Source organism: Heloderma suspectum, chromosome 5 (genome assembly GCF_057233095.1).
Source record: "Heloderma suspectum isolate Gila_16-S chromosome 5, 16-S_ref, whole genome shotgun sequence".
In the NCBI taxonomy this organism is placed as follows: Eukaryota; Metazoa; Chordata; class Lepidosauria; order Squamata; family Helodermatidae; genus Heloderma; species Heloderma suspectum.
The window spans coordinates 205,507,429-205,526,386 of NC_139462.1; the positions used below are offsets into that span (position 1 = coordinate 205,507,429).

The 18,958-nt window shown below is 46.9% G+C and overlaps 1 long non-coding RNA gene across 1 annotated transcript in view; it reads left to right on the forward strand.

The window, feature by feature from the left end:
* The window catches only part of LOC146345111 (uncharacterized), a 217,334-nt gene extending 199,166 nt beyond the window's left edge, over positions 1 to 18,168 (forward strand). Inside the window, exons 3-4 of the long non-coding RNA XR_014792625.1 lie at positions 14,005 to 14,144; positions 17,524 to 18,168. This is a non-coding gene — a long non-coding RNA (uncharacterized LOC146345111). The remainder of the gene's footprint in view (positions 1 to 14,004; positions 14,145 to 17,523) is intronic.
* The last annotated feature ends 790 nt before the right edge of the window (positions 18,169 to 18,958 follow it).

Sequence of the window (18,958 nt, forward strand, 5' to 3'; positions counted from 1 at the left end):
AATTTCATGGCTACAGTCACCATCTGCGGTGATCTTGGAGCCCAAGAAAATGAAATCTGTCACTGCTTCCATTTCTTCCCCTTTCTATATGCCAGGAAGTGATGGGGCCAGATGCCATGATCTTAGTTTTTTTTAATGTGGAGTTTCAAACCAGGTTTTGCACTCTCCTCTTTCACCCTCAACAAGAGGCTCTTTTAGGGGTGCACGAAAGTCACTTACCTGGTCTCGCAGCTTTTCGTGGTGGGGGGGAGGCGCTTCGCTGCTCTCCCCACGAAGTTCAGGCCAGGGGGGGGGAGGCTTCCCGCCTCGCCCGGCCAAAATTCAGGCCGGGGAGGAGGCGCCTCGCCTCACCCGGCCACGAAATTAAAAGTTAAAAAAAACCAAAACGACCCCGTGATAGGCTACGTGACGATTAACGTAGCCTATCACGGCTAGATCTGCAAAGTCAGCCGTGAGAGGCTACGTAAATCGTCACGTAGCCTATCACGGGTGACTTTAAAAAAGAAAAGAAAAGCGCGTACGCAAATGGCGGCCCCCATAGGGAGCCGCCATTCGCGTTCCTTATTTGGTCGCTGTAGTCTACGTAAATCTTTACGTAGACTACGGCGAAAATAAGGGTAACGCAAATAGCGTTGCCCTTATTTTCGCCGTAGTCTACGTAATCTTTACGTAGACTACAGCGACCAAATAAGGAACGTGAATGGCGGCTCCCTATGGAGGCCGCCATTAGCCGTACGCGCTTTTTTTTTTTTTAAGTCACCCGTGATAGGCTACGTGACGATTTACGTAGCCTATCACGGCTGACTTTGCAAATCTAGCCGTGATAGGCTATGTTAATCGTCACGTAGCCTATCACGGGGGCGTTTTTTTTTTCTTTTATTGGAATGGCGGCGGCGGCAGCCAGTCAAAAGACCGGCTGCCGCTCCCGCCCCGACGAAGACCTGACGAACTGCCGGCCAGACCCGCCGCCGGGAGGGACATTCGGGAAAGGTAAGTCCCGTCCCCGGGGGGGGGGGCGGGGGGGCGGAGAATTTCTCCCCGAAACTTCTTCGGGGGGCGAACACGTTGGCGCTCGCCCCCCCGAAGTTTCGGGGAGAAATTCTCCGCCAACCCTAGGCTCTTTTGATCCTCTTCGCTTTCTGCCATTAGGGTGGTATCATTTGTGTATCTGAGGTTGTTGATAATTCTCCTGGCAATCTTAATTCCGACCTGTGATTCATCCAACCCAACATTTCTCATGATGTACTCTGCATATAAATTAAGTAAGCAGGGCGACAATATACAGCCTTGTCATTCTCCTTTCCCAGTTTTGAACCAATCGGTAGTTCTGTGTCCGGTTCTTACTGTTGCGTCTTAAAATAGCTAAACACTATTTGGCAGCTGAAATATTCTTCTTTGTGTGTATCCTATTTGCATCTGCATGACACCATATTAGCCCTCTTCAAGTGTTTGCCTGAACACACAAGGCCTAAAGGTCAGTAGGGGTGGAGGACACATGCAAGCTCCACCCCCATATAATGTATCTCTAATGTCCTCACGCACATAGCCTCCAACTCAGACTCTTGTGCATTCAGTGCAAAGGTCTGAAGGGGGCTTCTACGCAAGTGATAAGACAGAGTTCCCAATCACACAGAAGCTTCTTAGTGCATTCACCCAAACGTGCACTGAAGCCTCTTCAGATAGTAGAGGAGGCACAGATGGGGACATTGGGGTGGCATCAGTGTGCACACCACCACTTTTTGCCTCACATGTTCAGGGAAACACCTGAACAGGGCTATTGTCTTTGTAGTAATGTGAAATGACAGTATCGTCTTTCCTATGCTGGAATTGGGGCTAAAAAATACCCAGTGTTTGGACTCTTCTTGTGCTTACTTTCATTTTCTTATTTAGTTCTCTTTTTCTTTTTCTTCAATAAACAGGCCATGATTTGGACCTATCCAGAAAGTGAGTAAACACTTTTTATGAGAGTCACTCATTTTCACCCATCCAGTACTGACTGTTGTATTGCACCAGGAGCCAAGATTGCTATTAGCAATTAATATACGATGGTTCTCCAGGTGAAATGAGAGCTGAGCCAAAACACTGTTCTCCACCATTTTTTGGGCGGTGGATGCTATTTCTCCTGCACAGTTCCCCAGAATGATGCTAGGTCCAGGGCATTGTGGAGGATGCAAAATGGCATGGAGCCGCCCCTACCGTTAGGAAGAATGAGGTGGTCACCTCAGACGGCAGATGCTGGGAGGTGACAGCAAGGTGTTGAAGGAGAGAGCCATGCGCCACCTGCCCCCTGAACTAGCCTGCTGCCTTCCTATGCAGTGGAGGATGCTGTCCCATCATCAGCATTGAAGAACGATTCAACTGCCATTCCAGTTGGCTTTTGCACAGGTAATGGGGGGGGGGGAAGGTCCCATCTTGTTCTTTGTCTCAGGCAGCAACATTTCTTGGACTGGCCCTACAAAATGGGGACCAGGATGCCAACACAGTCGCTGCTGCAGAGTCACACACACACACACACACACACACACACACACCAAAAAACCCCTTAGGGAAAAAGAAGTTGTGCTACTGCTGTGGCTAACGGTGAGTCCCACCACCGAGAAACTGTTGAAAAACATTTCCTCCCCCTGGAGAAATGTGGTGAAATGGGAACCCACATTTCTCTGCCCACAAATACGGTGGGGAATTTCAACCACCTATTTGTGTGCAGCTCTAGAAAAACTGCAAGTACTTCTTCTTGAGCCAGCCTTGTGCTTATAGGTCAAGTAACAAGGACCCAGCATGGCTAACTTCTTGAATTCTTCAGAACTGGATTTCTGCCAACCAAGTTAGTCAACTTAATTGACCCCATATGATACTAATGAGGAGAATATCCTTTTCCAAAACATTAGATACAACAGGGGAACACAAAAAGCCATTGCTTTGCACCAAAGGAACTTAGTTACAGGAAATCAAAGAATGCTGTGTTACCCTTCTGCTTGGCCAGGCTACATCCATTCCTCCTGGGATGAAAACAATCGAAGAGCCTGGAAGATGAAAGGCTGTGGCAGACCCCCCTTCAGAACAGTAAGGCTGGGACCAGGGAAGAACCCAGCAGCTAAATTCCTCAGCGTCCTCCTCTGATCTTTGTTTAGTGTTATGTCTTATTTAGGGTCAAGTTTATTTCCACGAGAGAGATCACCAACAGAGTTCAATATTATTATTAGAAATATATATATATATATATATATATATATATATATATTAGTATGCAAAGGGATTTGGATCCTAGGTCATTCATCCTTTCACCACCATCATTATTATTCCTTATTCTATTCTTTCCTTTCATCCTTTTATGCTGCCGCTGCTGAGAATCATAATGATTTCTATTTACACATGCAATGTTTTAAAGATGAAATATAATATCGGGGCACCCCTTCTACCCTCTTCTTAAGCCTGCAGTTAAAATGGAATTGCAAGTGAGTTCTTTCCAATGCAGCCCCAGTGCTTCATTGATGAGGAAATGAGCAGAAGTTCAGTTGCAAGCAACAATGGTTTGCTGGGTCGCAGCTTAGATTTTAGCTGGAAACCTTGTTGGTGAACTAAGGAACTGAATGGATTGGTTATAATTTTAATGTATACAATATGGCCTAATGTTGCAATTGTCTTTCCTACCAAGGTAGCTAGGCTGATAGGGTTAGTATAAATACACAGCTTGTTTTAAAACTGTACCCTTTAGCTTAGAATAATACAACTGTGGATAATACATATCAGGGCAGACAGCCCCCCCAAGCCCTGTCTGGCTGGCAGCCTCTGAGACCCCTGGGGGAAAAAAAGGAAAAACGTACAAGGAATGGACTTTATCATTCCTGCCATAAGGTCCTCATTCCTAGAACGTCCCTAGAGCATTCCTAGAATGTCCTGCCTGCTTCCTAGGATGCTCTTGTGTTGGAGCAGGGCTTCTATGGCATGAACCCTGACTGTTCTTAGAGCATTTTCCTCTTTCTTCCTGGATTCTTTTCTGGAAACTATTTCAGTTAACGGAGTGTGAAGCATCAGGGTCCTTCAGCAAGATAGTGGGTGTGACTGACTGACTGACTGAGTGGTGCGTATGAGAGAGTGAGTAGTGTGTGTGTGTGTATGTGTATGTGTTGCATGTACACTATATGTGTATGTGCATGCATGTGTGCAGAAGTATGTACAAAGAGATACATGTGTGGCTCTTGCACCCCAACAGACATCCAATATGGCCCTCAAGACTGAAAAGGTTGTGCACCGCTGATATATATGGAGGCCCTGTATTTCAAAATATGGTCATTCTTCATACCTGCATACTTCATAAACTGTGTTTCTTTATGCAAATGCCAAAGATACACAGTATTACTTAATTCTGTAATGTTGATAGGATGGCATTGTCTCTGTTTTTGGTAACAGAGAAAGACAATGTACCCCAGACTCTTTAATCAGAGGGCTCAACTACATGTTACATGGTATATTCATTATTGGATCTCCCAATGCAATTTTCTTCTTCTAAAAGCACCTGCAGGGTCCCCTGCTTTGGACTGGGGCTGTAATGTAGGGGGTGGTGGTCTGACATTTTGAAAATGGTGGTGCTAGGCATTTTAATTTGCATGGGTTGGGTCCCAGTTTAGGCACATAAGACTGGGCTGGTGGACTTTCCCACCCCTTCACAGCAACCCTTTCAGACCACTGAAAATACTACATAGTATGAGCTGTGTCTTGGGACGGGGAGGGGGATTCCTGAAAACCAAGTGGTAGCTCCTTCCCTGAGTAGCGCCTTTCTGTCCACAGAAGGCAGATGCTGGATCCAACTCCATGACTATTATGTTTCATAGTGTTAAAAAAAAAGGGAAAAAAAGAAAGGAAAAGGAAATATATTAATGTTTTTTACTTTCTGCAGTTTCTTTTGTCTCACTTTCCCAACCACTTTAAGGTTGAAAATGGACACTTATTTACTTCTAAGGAAATGCATGTAGGACAGGGCTTCTGTACTATCTACAGTGTGATCCCGTGAACACAAAGCTAAGCAGTGCTGTTTTTGCCATATCTCAAAGTTCCTGATTCATTCTTAGCTGAAGACATGATGTTTTAGCAAGACAGGCCTTTGATCTAAATCCCACAGCCCATATGGGAGTGACCCTAACCTGAAGGGCAGTGATTCCCCCGCCCCCCGGCTCTTTCCAAAACTCCCATTACTCCCTGTTCACGTACCTTCATCCCAGACCAGTAGCTTGCCACTTTCAGCATTTATTGTATTTCCATTAGACACTTAAAACATTTTTGATGCCCCAGTCTCCCTGGTTCTTCCCCACCCCCTTCCATGCCAGCCTGTGTTATACATACAATTCCAGTTCTCATTGGGCAGCAGTAACCATTATAAACAGAAATATCCAAATTAAATACAGGCGTGTTTCAACATGTGGGAACACATTCTGATTCTAAAGGTGAAAGATCAGCTTTATTAGCTAAGCCACCCACCTCCCCAAGAATATTACATGAATTAAAACCAGACTTCCTAATGTTATATATGCTGTTGCTGTCAGCAGCATAAATTATGCTCCAAGAGATTTTGCGTGTGTCTTTGCAGAAGCCGAACTCTTTAAAATATTTTTGGGCCAACTAGTGCTCTAAACAGTGCCTAAAGTTTATCTAATTAGTGGGGACTTATATACCCTTGGCTACATGTGGACTTAATCATTTTCGGCTGAAGCTGTCCCTTAAGGGCATACAGTAGATAGCCAGGGATTTACTGTATTTGCTGATGGAAGAAAAGACATTGCCGTAAAACCAAAAGCAGCCTCTCCCGAAAGTTATCAAAAATGAGAAGATTCCCCCAAGCTATAGCCATTTCTGAAACTTTACTGATAACGGTAAAGATTTTATTGAGTGGAGTTACAACATAAATTACTGTCTCTCAGGGTTTATAGGGGTCAGGCAACCCAGATGGTTTACATGTCTAATCCATGTCATCTACCCAAGTAGTGCAAAATCAGTTCTCTCCTTCCCTCTGTCTCCCTGCCTGGCCTTCTGGCATGTACAGCAGAGCTCAAACATGTGCGTACATGGGAGGCCCATGTTCACAGCTGTCCCCTCTGCAGAGCCCCAGATTACAAATTATCTCAGGGCTAGGTGGGGAGAGGTAGGGGAGAAGGTGGAACGAAAGAGGCCTCTGGTGACTGAAGTCTTGAGCTTAAATAATATGCTTAGATGACAATGAACATAGCTGATGCATACCGGGTCTAGCTAGCTTCAGTCTAAAGTACGTGTGGCCATGTGTGCGTACATTAGAAATTATCTAGAATTTTAATGTAGTGCATTTATGTGCTTATTCCTTTTGATTAACCATTTGGATTCAAAACAGGCACCCATTCCGGAACCGATCAAGCGGTGACCTACTTAGCTTTAGCTATCTAAAAGCATCCTGTGCCCTTTGAGCATTCTCTGAGCTTTCCTTTCCCTGGGGCATACAAGTAATCTGGGATATGCTGCCATATTCCCAGGGATGGAGAAAGGAATAGAGCTGGATTGGGGGCAAGCTGAAGGAGGTGGTTTTCATTATTGTTTTCATCGACGCCCAAAGGCATCTCCCTTTTTTGGTGATTTTTCAGGGCTTGTTGCAAAAGGGAACAAAAGTGTTTCTGTTGAGGAAGTGTTGTATTGAATAATTGAATAGGCTTCATTTGCCCTCAGCGGGTTTCAGACTAGGGGCATGCGAATCAGCAAAACACAAACATGTCAAGTTTCCTGAATTCCACAAGCTCATTCCAACTTGCATCTATATCACACTGCAAACTCCCCCCCCTTTTAGCATGAGAATCCATGCATTTCTTGCATATTTTTTTCTAATTTTACATTTTTGAAATGTACGCGTTGTTCTCCCATCGATTAAAGTGTGCTTGTGTGCATTTTTCAAAACTGTGCATTTGTATACACATTATCCAAATGTATACAACTACATGTACTTTTACTACATTTTCTTTGTTCTGCAGATCACACTGCAAGCTCAGAAATGTGCAGACTTTGACCACAGATAGTGTTTGGGTCTGCGTTCAGCCCCTGGTTGTGCAAACTGGGTAAATTCTGGTCCACAATGACGGTAACAAATCTCTCATGCATCCCTGGTTCAGACAACCCCCACATATTGAAAGAATGAAGGAGAACACCAGGTGGTTATATACCCCACCCCTCCATGTGTTTGGACAGCATCTGAAAGGGCTCTGTGTTCCTACCAATATATGTACATAGAGCACCTCCATGAAAGAGGGGCCTTGGTTGGGCCGGGTTGTTCCACCTTTGCATGGAACAGCTCCATTTGGATACTTTGAGATGCATGTAGAACGTGTTCTGATGTGTTCCAAATACATGGATGTCAAGGGGTGTGTGGTCACTGGGCATGTCAGTGGTGAGGGCTGGAGCAAACCTGCACAACTCTGTGACCCCTCACATGTTCTTTCAATGAATGTTCATTACATAGTCCCTGATTGACTAGGATCGCTCACCTGACTAGTCCAGAAAAGATTGTCCTCACTCTGAATCAGCTTTGTTTGCTGTCAGTGACATCAATACCTACCTAAATCCAAGTCACTGTGCAGCATTATTACGCCATCATGCTCACTACATGATCCATGACTGGCTGGGAGGGAGGAAGAAGAAAGGAGTCCTCACCAGGGAAAAAATGGTACTGAACAAGCAGCAGGTAAGGAAAACAAAGAGCAGTGAATAAGAGCCAGAAAAAGCTAACAGTTCTCATAAGTGTGTGTGTGTGTGTCTGTAACTAATTTGGTCTCCCTGAAAATACTACTTTTGCCCCCAAAGGAGAAACAGGAGAACATTGGATGCCACTCTAGATTTAATATGGCGCCACATCCCCCACCCCCAGCATTGCAGTCTACACATCAAGTGCTGAGACCGGCTCTTTGGGGCACCTGCTGTGTAAAAGGGTTGAAAACGCTCACATAAAGAAACATGAGAATGACCACATTGTGTCCGTGTTAATCCCCCAGGCTCTGTTTATGGTATGGCTAAAGGTTTCGTGTCACCCACACAACTCCTACTGGCACCACACTGTCCCCCAAGAAAATTACACTGGTTTAAAGGAGGAATTCAGGGAGCTCTCTGATAAGACAGCATTTGTCCGAAGATCATGTTATCATTTATGCGAAGACTGCAATCCTTCTTTGTGCCAGCCAAGTGAACAAATCAAGTATTTCTTTGAGTTGCGCCTCAGCGTTTCCCTTTCTCCCTTGACTGTGGCTGCCTTTCTTTTACAATCGTTCCATTTAAAACCCTTTCATAACCCTCCTTTTTATTGGATTTTCTAAGAAAATGTAGCCTTTTCTAAGTTCATGTTAGGTCAGCAGCTGGCAGCGGTCCTGGCATTGAATCACAAGATCTGTGTATTAATTTGTATGACATCAGCATGACCAGTTCAGGTTTTGTTATCCTGAAAGATGCATGCACCGGACACAAGCCAGAGGAAATTATGTTTTCCAGAATCCTGTTGAAATCAAAGGGATTGTTAGGGATCAGGTAGGAAGGCCGAAGGGCCAAACTCCATGGGGTGCTATTGGCTTCCAAAGAGCAAAACAGCAAATTCTGGGGGGTGAATTTTGGTGGGAAAACAGCACAGTGAGGAAAGGCTAAATCGCCCTCCTCCATGCTGGGGTCCCAGTCTGGATCAGGGGTTCCCACGGCTGCCCTTTCTAAAGAAAGAGTGGCCAGTTGTAAGTAGCCAGACTTTTAAAACACAAGCTTAACTCCAGACTTAATTTGGTTCTTGGTTTGTTCGCAGCTTTTTGATAGGCTCGATTTCGCATTCTGTTTTGCCAGACATTTATTTGAGGGCTCCCCCTGCCCCACTTTAAACATTTCTTTCTCATCCCAGTCTGATATCACCTTTTTGGCTAAAGGGAGTGTGTGGAGCCTAGGAGGAGCAGGAACAAACACTTCTACTAGGACTCAACAGATGGTGCAGAGCAGACTTGGCAGCTGTGAAATTAGCTCAGCAGACAAGCTATTCAGCAGCGTGGATTGCTTTCGCTGTGTTTGCTCGTCAGAACTCACAGGGAGTCCAGGTCAGAGACAAAGAGTTAGCATTTAGAGCCACACACCTTACGTCCAGGAACCCAAGTCCATTGTGTGCATGGAGCTCCACATCTGAAGGCTCTGCCCTGCTGTCTTTTCCACTGGGGAATGATCTTGGCATGTACAGCCCCACCCTCCTGTTCTTCCTTATCACTGAGGGCACAAAGCAGTATCTTGTGGCTGAGGTCAATGGGCTGCTGTCTAGGGAGGCCTTGTGTCCCATTTTACAGAAGGTAGCCTTCTCCTTGAAGGGCTGCCAAAGGACAATCCTCTATTTGAAAGGCTGTCAGAGGACAGTCTTTGATTTGAAGGACTGCCCGGTCCAAGTGTGCCTTAAAGATAGTTGTTGTTGTTCAGTCGTTCAGTCGTGTCCGACTCTTCGTGACCCCATGGATCATAGCACGCCAGGCCTTCCTGTCCTGCGCTCTCTCCCGGACCGTGCTCAAGTCCATATTCATTGCATCAGTGATGCTATCTAGCCATCTCATCCTCTGCTGTCCCCTTCTCCTTTTGCCTTCAGTCTTTCCCAGCATCAGGGTCTTTTCCAGAGATTTTTCTCTTCGCATTAGGTGGCCAAAATATTTGCGCTTCAGTATCTGTCCTTCCAATGAGCACTTAGGGCTGATTTCCTTTAGGATTGACTGAGGGGACTCGTAAGAGTCTTCTCCAGCACCACAATTCGAAAGCATCAATTCTTCGGTGCTCAGCCTTCCTTATAGTCCAGTTCTCACAGCCATACATTACTACTGGGAAAACCATAGCTTTGATTATGTGGACCTTTGTCGGCAAGGTGATGTCTCTGCTTCTTACTGTGCTGTCTAGGTTTGCCATAGCTTTCCTCCCAAGGAGCAAGCGTCTTTTAATTTCATGGCTACAGTCACCATCTGCGGTGATCTTGGAGCCCAAGATAAAGAGCCATAAAAGGGAGAGCAGCAAGGGCCTTGAAGCTGCCCATCAACAGTTGGCCGGGGGTGAGGGGCGACCTTTTCTGGGCTGAGGGCCACGTTGGCTGCAGGCAAGCACACTGGGGCTCACATGCCAGTAATGGGCGAGACCGCAGCCCAAAAAGGATGGGGCCAGCCTCACTGCTGTTATGCGGTTCCCTCCATGCTTGCCCCGCACACATACACACACTCACACATGCCCCACATGGAAAGGCAGGGAGCTTCCCATGGAATGAGAGAGCAATCTCCTCCCCCATGGATAGTTCGCTGTCTTCCTGTGGTACACCGTGAGAAAGGACACGTGGAAAGGTCGTAATATCTGATTAGCAGAGCTGACCAGAGGTTGTAGAACAGCAGTGGGAAAAGGAGGCCTGGAGAGAAGCTGATGGGCCAGATGGGGAAGCCAGGCAGGCTGTATCTGGCCTGCGGGCCAGAGGTTCCCCAGGCCCAAGTTAGCACCCAGACAGCAGACTGAGCAGGAACACAGGACACCTGGTCACAGTCTTCCCTGCAGTGATGGGATGTACTGGAATTCTATTTGAATGATGGTAATCATTTCTAAAATTGCATCTATTCTGTATGCACATTAGTATATGCCAATTTTATGCAGAACAAATTCCACTTTTGTCCCCTTTTGGGGTGATGCATACACGACCGCCCTCCTGCCATCTCAGATGCTGTCTGGGTGAAGAAGCTGTCACCAGGAGTAAATGAAGCCCTGGGCTGGAATTGTGGTCACAGGCCAGAAAAAGGCTGCCTTACCCGGAAGGATGCTGCGGCGGAGTGCAGTGCAGGGGATGGGAACTGAAGGCTTTTCTCAGCTGAAGGCATGTGAAAAGGGGCGGGCGGCTTCTGCAGGACAGGGAGAAAGGAAAAAGCAGGTCAACGAGCACTACAAGGAGGTCCAGGTTTTGACACCCCATGACCTCCACAAGAGCTGGAGAAAGTGGGGAGGCTGCGGGTCTTGAATCCCACCCTCTGGGTAGCCTGACAGAACGAAGGGTTCTATTTCTTCCCTGAAATAAAGGAAGTCCCAGCTCCTGAACAAAAGTGGCTCCTCCAGGTTGTAACTAGCACTGGAGTAGCCCTGCATGTGCTTCCCCATCCTCTTGCTTCACCAGGATAGAGTTGTAGGTAGCGTGCAATTGGAAATGGATAACTCCTGTGCAAACTGAGCTCTGCATGGGCATTGGAGCCCCGTGAAGCATTGCTTTATGCATAAGCCCTGCACTCTTGTGCCAAAGTACATGAGCTTTGTCCCACTAAGTCAAGGGGATTTAGAGTACATGCACTGGAGATGTGATCACAGAAAGGCACAGTTGTTCCTCCCCAGTCATAACAAACCAATTAGCCCATAGCAGCTCAGTTCTGTGAATCACTGGCTGATAGGATTAGGCGTATAGGCCCCAAAGATAAAGCTGACTCACCGTGCCCCATTTCCCCTCCTTTTCATATTAAATTGTAGCTTACATGGTTTAAGCCGTGGTCTCCAATTCACTGCTTATGTGAGGCAACGGGAGCCACAGAAAACCAGAGAGAATGGGAGAGGTGTCTTCCTTTCACCCGGCTCTCCTATTGTCAAGAGGGAATGACACTTTACAAGAAACATGAGGCTGCTGCTGAAAATGACAGTCCTGTGTCCATTTCTACCCATCCATAGCATGTAATTAGACTTCCTAGATGTCATAAAGGTTGCATGTTTCTGTGAGTGCCAGCAGCAAGCAGAGATGAAGTGTGGGCGGAGGGGGCAGGGGAAAGCATAGCATGATTGCAGAACAGGTTCTGGGTTAAGTTGCACTACATGTCATCAAGGAGTAGGGATGTCCATTGCTTGGAACTCTGTCTTGCTTTTGGCTCAACAGAGTTTTGCAGGGTGCTTGGCTCAGCTTGCCTTAACAGGCTGAGCCATGGCTTTTCCTCCGAACTCCATTGAGCCAGCCATAATTTGCACATATAGAAATTTGTGGCCACAATTTGTGCAAATTTCCATAAATTATGGCTGCAATTTGTGTAATTTCACAAATTTCAGCCACAATTTGTGCAAATTATGCAAATTTCCACAATTTGTGGCTCTTTGCACAAATTAAAAAATACAGAAAAACACGAACTTGCCTGACTTGCTGTAAAGCAAGTTGGGCTGCACAAGATAAGAATGGGCCAAAGTCCCGGGGGAGGGGATTTCTCCGACATCCCTACCACAGAAGAGAACTCAACTTGGGGACAGGGCTGGCCTTCCTGTTCAGAGTGAGGTGGCTGCCTCAGGTGGCAGATGTTGGGGGGATGGAGAGGGGCTATGAGGTGTTGGAGGGCAGAGCTGGGTGTGTTATGCAGCCTGCCTTGAGCCCCCTGACCTAGGTTGCTCCCCTCAGGTGCTTTGGGGCATGCTGTCAATCCTGTCGACTTCTTATTCTTATATGGAACAGGGGCAGGCGCCATCTTGTCCTTTGTCTCTGGCAGCAAGATTTCTTGGGCTGTCATTTTGGGCTGGTGCCCTGCCGTGCTGGCACCAGCTTTTTGAGGACCCTTGGGCAAAACAGCCTCAATGGGCCTCCTCCCTCAGTGAGTCGACCTTCTCACCGCCATTATCATCAGCTGCTCTTGCTCCTCCTCCTCTTTCCCATCATTGCTTCCACTTACTTGCTTGCTTGAGAGGCAGAGAGCCAGGGAGCAAGTAGGCCTTGGCACCTCCTGCTCCTCCTTCCCACCACCACCGTTGTCTGGGCCAGAGCGAGAGGCAGGTGAAGAAGCAGGTTGCATGATGAAGAGGAGGAGCATCTCCAGGGGCCCCTTGCTGAAGGGTGGACCCTGGGCAGGTGCCCAACCATGCCTACCTCTGCCGCCATCCCTTCCACCCTTTATGCATTATAAAACATAGTTTTATTTATTTCTTTATTTAAAATATTTCTTGGCCTCCTTTCAGGACAGAAGCCCTCCCTCCCAAGGTGGCTTACAACAATAACATAGTTTTGCCTTCAGAGTGGTGAAATCAGGGGTTGACCAGAAAAAAAAATGGACAATTTAGCATCAAAGGCTGTCCCAGTGCTGGTGGTACCAGACCTAAAAAGTGGGGCAAGGGGTCAGCTTGTTCCATTACACTAGCTAATGGCTGATATGCCAAATGCCATGATGAGCCACCGCCTCTGCTCTTGAGTGGGCCGTGAGATCAAAAGATTCCAGACTTCTCATTGTTCTTAATGTGCCAAAGTTCTCCAACATTCTTTAACTCAAAGCAGGCTTTTACTAACTACTGTACTCACATCTTTACAAGCTGCCACAATGTTGGGATTTTCTAAATCAAAGCGATACACTGAACTGAATTAAGAGAAGAAAAATATTGCTGTCTGGGTTAAGTAAGCAGAGGATCACTGTTGTGAATCCTGAGCATACACTAGAGCTTTGATGGAGATCCCCCCCTTTAATATATTTAGAAAGCATGTTTATATTTAATTTTATTGGGGTAGAAAAGCTTTCTGCATTGAAGGAAGTAATTACTGCATAAAATCTGAATGGAGAGGTTGCAATGTTTTGCTGTCAGCCCAGAAAGGTGAAAATGTTCCTTTCAGATTCAAATGTTTATTTATTAAGGAAACTTCTATGCAACGACTTGACTTGTTCCCTTTTGAAGTTTGGGTCATTTTGCCCCCCCCCCCCAGCAAAACAACGACTCTATATTGGCATTTCTTTAAAAACTTTGAACTCTCGTTTGATGGATAAAGTGCTGTCTAGCTTCAACCTCCAGCCCAATGTTAGATCTGAATCAACTTGATTTTTTCCTTAAAATGCAAAAGAAATATGGTTAACTTCAGCTACCCTAGCATAATAGTGGGGAAGGAAGAGTTGCTGATGTGTTATTATTACAACGGAAAGGGGGGTCATTTATGCTATGCATCCTGGAGGAAATAGTGTTTTACTTACTTATTTCACTTTCTTTCTTTCTTTCTTTCTTTCTTTCTTTCTTTCTTTCATGACCTTATCAAAGGCTTTGGATCAGAGCAAGTAATACTAGTTGGAAACAAGGAAGAACAAGAAAACTCGCTGGAAACAAGGAATGAACAAGAAAACATTAGCCAGTGAAAGAACTCCCTGTTCCACAAAATGTTTGCCTGAATAAATATAAGTGTACGTTGCCTTCTCAACATATTCTGAAATATACCAGCATGTGGTAACTCTCACTCAGCAAAGGCAAAGAGGTGGTCATGTAACTGCTGTGGCATATGCCGAAACCAGAATTTAGCTCATTATAATCCAGCTGATAACCCACACCCTTCACACATGTTTACAGCCTCATAGGAATCATTTCCTTCTGGTGTAATCCAACGTGGCTGAGGTATGGGTGTGAATACCAGCACCTTGTTTCTGATCATCAACACACGCACGCACGCACGCACGCACACACACATGTGACACTTGAAGGATGGGAAAGTCCCATGTGATTGGCTCAGCTAATGATGTTTACACTCATATTTCAGCCATGTGGACTGAAATGTCCAGGGACCAGGGTGATGATGTCAGTGGGCATGGCCACACCCACTGATGTTATCTGGCCCATGGCATTCCTGGTAGGGACAATCTACCCCCCCACCCAAATAATGGTCTACACCTCTCTTCCTCCCAACTGGCTGAATGTGTGTGAGTGGACACCCAAGTTTGTGCATGTTCCAGTTTCATTGTACGAGAACTCAACATGGGATCTATCAGCAAGATGAACTAAGGTGGTCATCCTTGTTCATGGATGCTACAAGCTTGAATATCTCTTTTTTTACTTTGTCAAAGATTTCCATTGGGCAAGGAGGCAAGACTTCATTTCTAAGCCCAGCTTAGCTCCTTGCATCTCCCTGTGAGCAGCAAAAGCAGAATCCATTAATTATTAAAATAGATGAAATAAAGATATATGAAAATGTGCTTATTTTGCATAATGTATAATGATAATAGAATCTCCTCTTTTCAGCATCTGAGGAGAGAAAGCAATGTATCCAAAGACAGCAATTAGTACATTGCAATAACAGTGAATCAAAAACTGACAAACGGAATTAAGAACAGTACTTAGTCCCTCTTCAAGTCTGTAGAATGAGAAATGGAATAAACAATGTCAGAATAATCTAATTTTGGATGGAGCAATTGAATTACAATCCTTTCTTGTACACAATGTCAAAAATATTGTTTGAAACAAAAACAAAAGAAAAAACAAAAGAAAAAACCCATCTGGAGAGAGAGTAGAGACATTTGCAACAAAATCAATTTCATGTCATGTTCTCCTGCAATTGTGTCTCCCAGCCCTTTTAGAAATAACTGGAGCTATGTCAAAATTTCTCAGAAGAGCTTTTTTTTCTGAGCACATTTCTCAGATATTCTTTTTTCTAACTCCCCAGAAAAAGAAAGCCAGAATCTTCTCTGAATTTTCTTCACCATTATTATATTTTTTGGGTACCTTTTCCACCCCACAATGACCCAGAATGAGGCTAGATCCAGGGCATTGTGGGGGATGAAAAATGGTGGCTGCTCCTTGCTGTGAAAAAAAAGAATCACCTTTGGAAAAAAGAAAGAAGCTGTGCTACTGCCACTACAAATGATGAGACCCATCCCTGAAAAACTGTTGAAGAATTTCTCCTCTTCCTGGAGAGATTCAGTGAAATGGTGAATGGTGCCCTCCAATTTCTCTGCCCGCTAATAGGGTGGAGAATTTCAAGAGGACTTTTGTGCGCACAGCTCAAGAAATAACTGCTGCTATTCTTTGGCAGGTCCTGGGAGACCTATTGATACCTTCCTTCCTTCTCTGCATTAATATCTTGAGATGAAACAGTCCACTCACATCAAGTGCCAGCAATCCAATTATGCTCTGGAGAATTAGTGTGGGAAACAAGGATAATCGAATAATCCATTTTGTGCCATCATTCTCCGTAAAGAGAGTGCATCTTTTCTTTCAGCGTTTAGAGTGATGTTTCTGGAAGATTGGTAAATCTACAGAAGTGAATGGGAAATGTCCTAAATCAAGTCATAGGCAGCAGTGTTCAGAAATCCGCATTTTCCAGGGCTGAAACAGGCCACAATCCAGTTGCAGGTTTTACACCCATGCAAGACAGCCCAGGTGCCTCGGAGCCACCCTTGCCCTTAGTCACAGCAAGGCTGCAATCCCTTACACACTTGCCTGGGAGTAAGTCCCATTGAACTCAATCGGGCTTGCTTCTGAGTAGATGTATAGGATTGCACTGTTAGGCAGCTGCCTGAAGAAGATTTTTGGGGTGTGTTGAAAATGCAGGAAATGCTTTGCAATTATTGTTGCTGCAGTTGTTGAATCTTTACTCCCCAGGAGAGGAGTGGGTAGGGATGTACGAAAGTCACTTACCTTTCGCGGATTATGTTTATGGATGGGGGGGAGGTGTTCAGTCCCTCCCCCCGGAATCCTCGCCGGGGGGGGAGGCGCTCCATTCCTCCCCCCCCCCCGGAATCCTGGCCGGCTGGCTGTGCTCCACAGGGATTCTGCGGAGCCGCCAGCCGGCTCCGCCAGCAGCCGGACATCTGGCCGCTGGCTAACAGGGACGCAAATGGGGGCGGCCATAGCCGCTGCCGTTTGCGTCCCTGCAGTCAGCCGTGATAGGCTACGTAAATGTAGCGGACGCTACACTATTTGCATTCCCCTTATTTTCGCCGTCTTAGTCTACGTAAATGTTTACGTAGACTAAGACGTGCCAAAATAAGGAACGCAAATGGCGGTGGCCATGGCCGCCGCCATTTGCGTACGCGTGTTGTTGTTGTTGTTGTTTTAAGTCAGCCATGATAGGCTACGTAAACATTTACGTAGCCTATCACGTTTTGTTTTGTTTTTAATTGGAAATGGCAGCAGTGGCGGCCGGTCAGAAGACCGGCCGCCACAGCCACCGCTGCCGCACCACCGCCAAACCGCTGCCGGAGCTGCCGCCGGAGCCGCTGCCGCCAGGAAGATCCGCCCAAGGTAAGTCTCATCCCGGGGGTGGTGGTGGGGGTGGCAGGCCGTTCCGCCACCGATTTCGGGGGGCCAAATGCGCTGGCATTCGGCCTCCCCGAGATCCGTGGCGGAATTTTCGTACATCCCTAGGAGTGGGATTGTTTGCCACAGGTGCCGAAATAGTGGCATCCTTGGGCTTATGTACCTTGACTGCAGGGGTGCAGGTGCTATTTGCTGCTTCACCTCAGATGGGAAAATATCTGTTATTAGGCAGAGTGAGAAGGCCACCTCAGGTGGCAGAACCTGGGGGGCAGAGAATGGCAACAATTTGTTGCAGGACAGGACGGTATGTGTACCACACAGCCGGCCCTGGGCACTCTGCACTAGCCTGCTGCCCGCAAGTGTAGTGGAGGCAGCCAGTCTGGTCAGCATCTGTAAATGGAATGGGGACGCCATTTTGCCCTTTGCCTCAGGCAGCAAAACATCTTGGGCTCCCCTGCTGGATGCAGTTGCATTTTCTTCTAGTTCCTTCTTCATCGTCTGCCGGCTGAACTATTCATATTTCTTTATTTACAGGTATATACCATATGGGGGAGAAGATGAACAAATGTAATCCTTGAAAAAATTTTAAAAAGGAAGAGGAAGGAGGACCTGCAGTTGCATCTGCTTAGTGGGGTTTTCCTTGTTTGGGATGGGGCCTGGTTTCTGTTTTGCACATTGCAGGCCTTCCCACCCCCTACCCCACCATGTGACAACCCACAGAGAAAGAGGAATCTTCTCTTGCCGAGGAGCTCTTTTACTCTCTGTGTAAGTTGGCTCGGGTAAGAGAAAAGTGAAGAAATGAAAAAGGGAGCACACCAATCACTTGGTCTGTTTTATTTGGCAAAAGCGTTGTTAACTGCTGGATGGCTCTCCGACCTTTTGAGGCTGTTTGCCCTGGGTGACACGCGGACTGTGTTTTTGCAAATTAGGACTTCGGAAGAGGTTGTCAGAGACAGATGGTGGCCTGTGGTCAGTCCTGAATGATCTGAAGTGATACCAACAGAAGTGGACTGCTGGCAAGGGATGAGGTTTTACCGTTGCAAGTATGGCTGCGTTGTATTGCCGCTCAGACCATTTTGAAGGACAGTGTAAACTAGGAATGTCTGTAATTGTTGCTTATATACATCTGAATAAGGATCATTCATTTGTTTTTGTAGAAAAGATACTTCCAATTTTGCCATTTGCCTCCAGCTTTATCCTCACAGTGTGTGTGTGTGCGTGTGGGGGTGGGGTGGGGTGGGGGTAGTAGAGAAAGTTACACAAGTCCCAGTACTATCCTGTCAAGCTGCTTCCATCCTCCACTGAGGGCTGGTGCCAGAAACTGGCATCCTTGGGTAGTTGCCAGGGCTCTAGCACCCTGGCAGGACCCACTGCTGATACCTGCCCTTGTTTTTCTGGCCTGGCACTCCAAGCAGCACCAGGTGGCTGCATACAGCCACTATGGCTGTGCACCGCTTCAGCCCGAGGCCCGAACCCCGAGTCGGAGTGGGCCGCTTCGGGCCCCTTCCAAGGTGAAGCGGAGGGGACACGAAGCGACCCCAAGTGGGTTGGGGGCTCTCCAAAGTGCTTGGTGTGCTTCAGAGCTTTGGTACCCTGGCCCAGCTGCGGCGGTGCCTCCAGCGCCTTCCCTGAGGTGACACACAGGAGTCGCTGCCATTGCTGTTGCTGCCGTCACCACTATTGCCGCCGCCATCATCACCTCTGCCGCCCGCCACCACCGCCAGCTCCTGAGCCCTGGACATGCGCCGGCTCTTCTTGGCGGGAGCTGCCATTTTTAAAATGGCGACTCCCTGCAACAAGAGCCGGCATGCGTCCAGGGCTGCGGAGCTGGCAGCGGCAGGCAGCGGCAACAGTGGTGGCGATAGAGGCGGCAGTGGAGGCGGTGACAGTGGCAGAGGTGGCAGCAGAGGAGGAGGAGGTGGAAGAGGAGTCAGCGGCCCAGGAAAGGAGCTGGGGGTTTGCTCGGGGG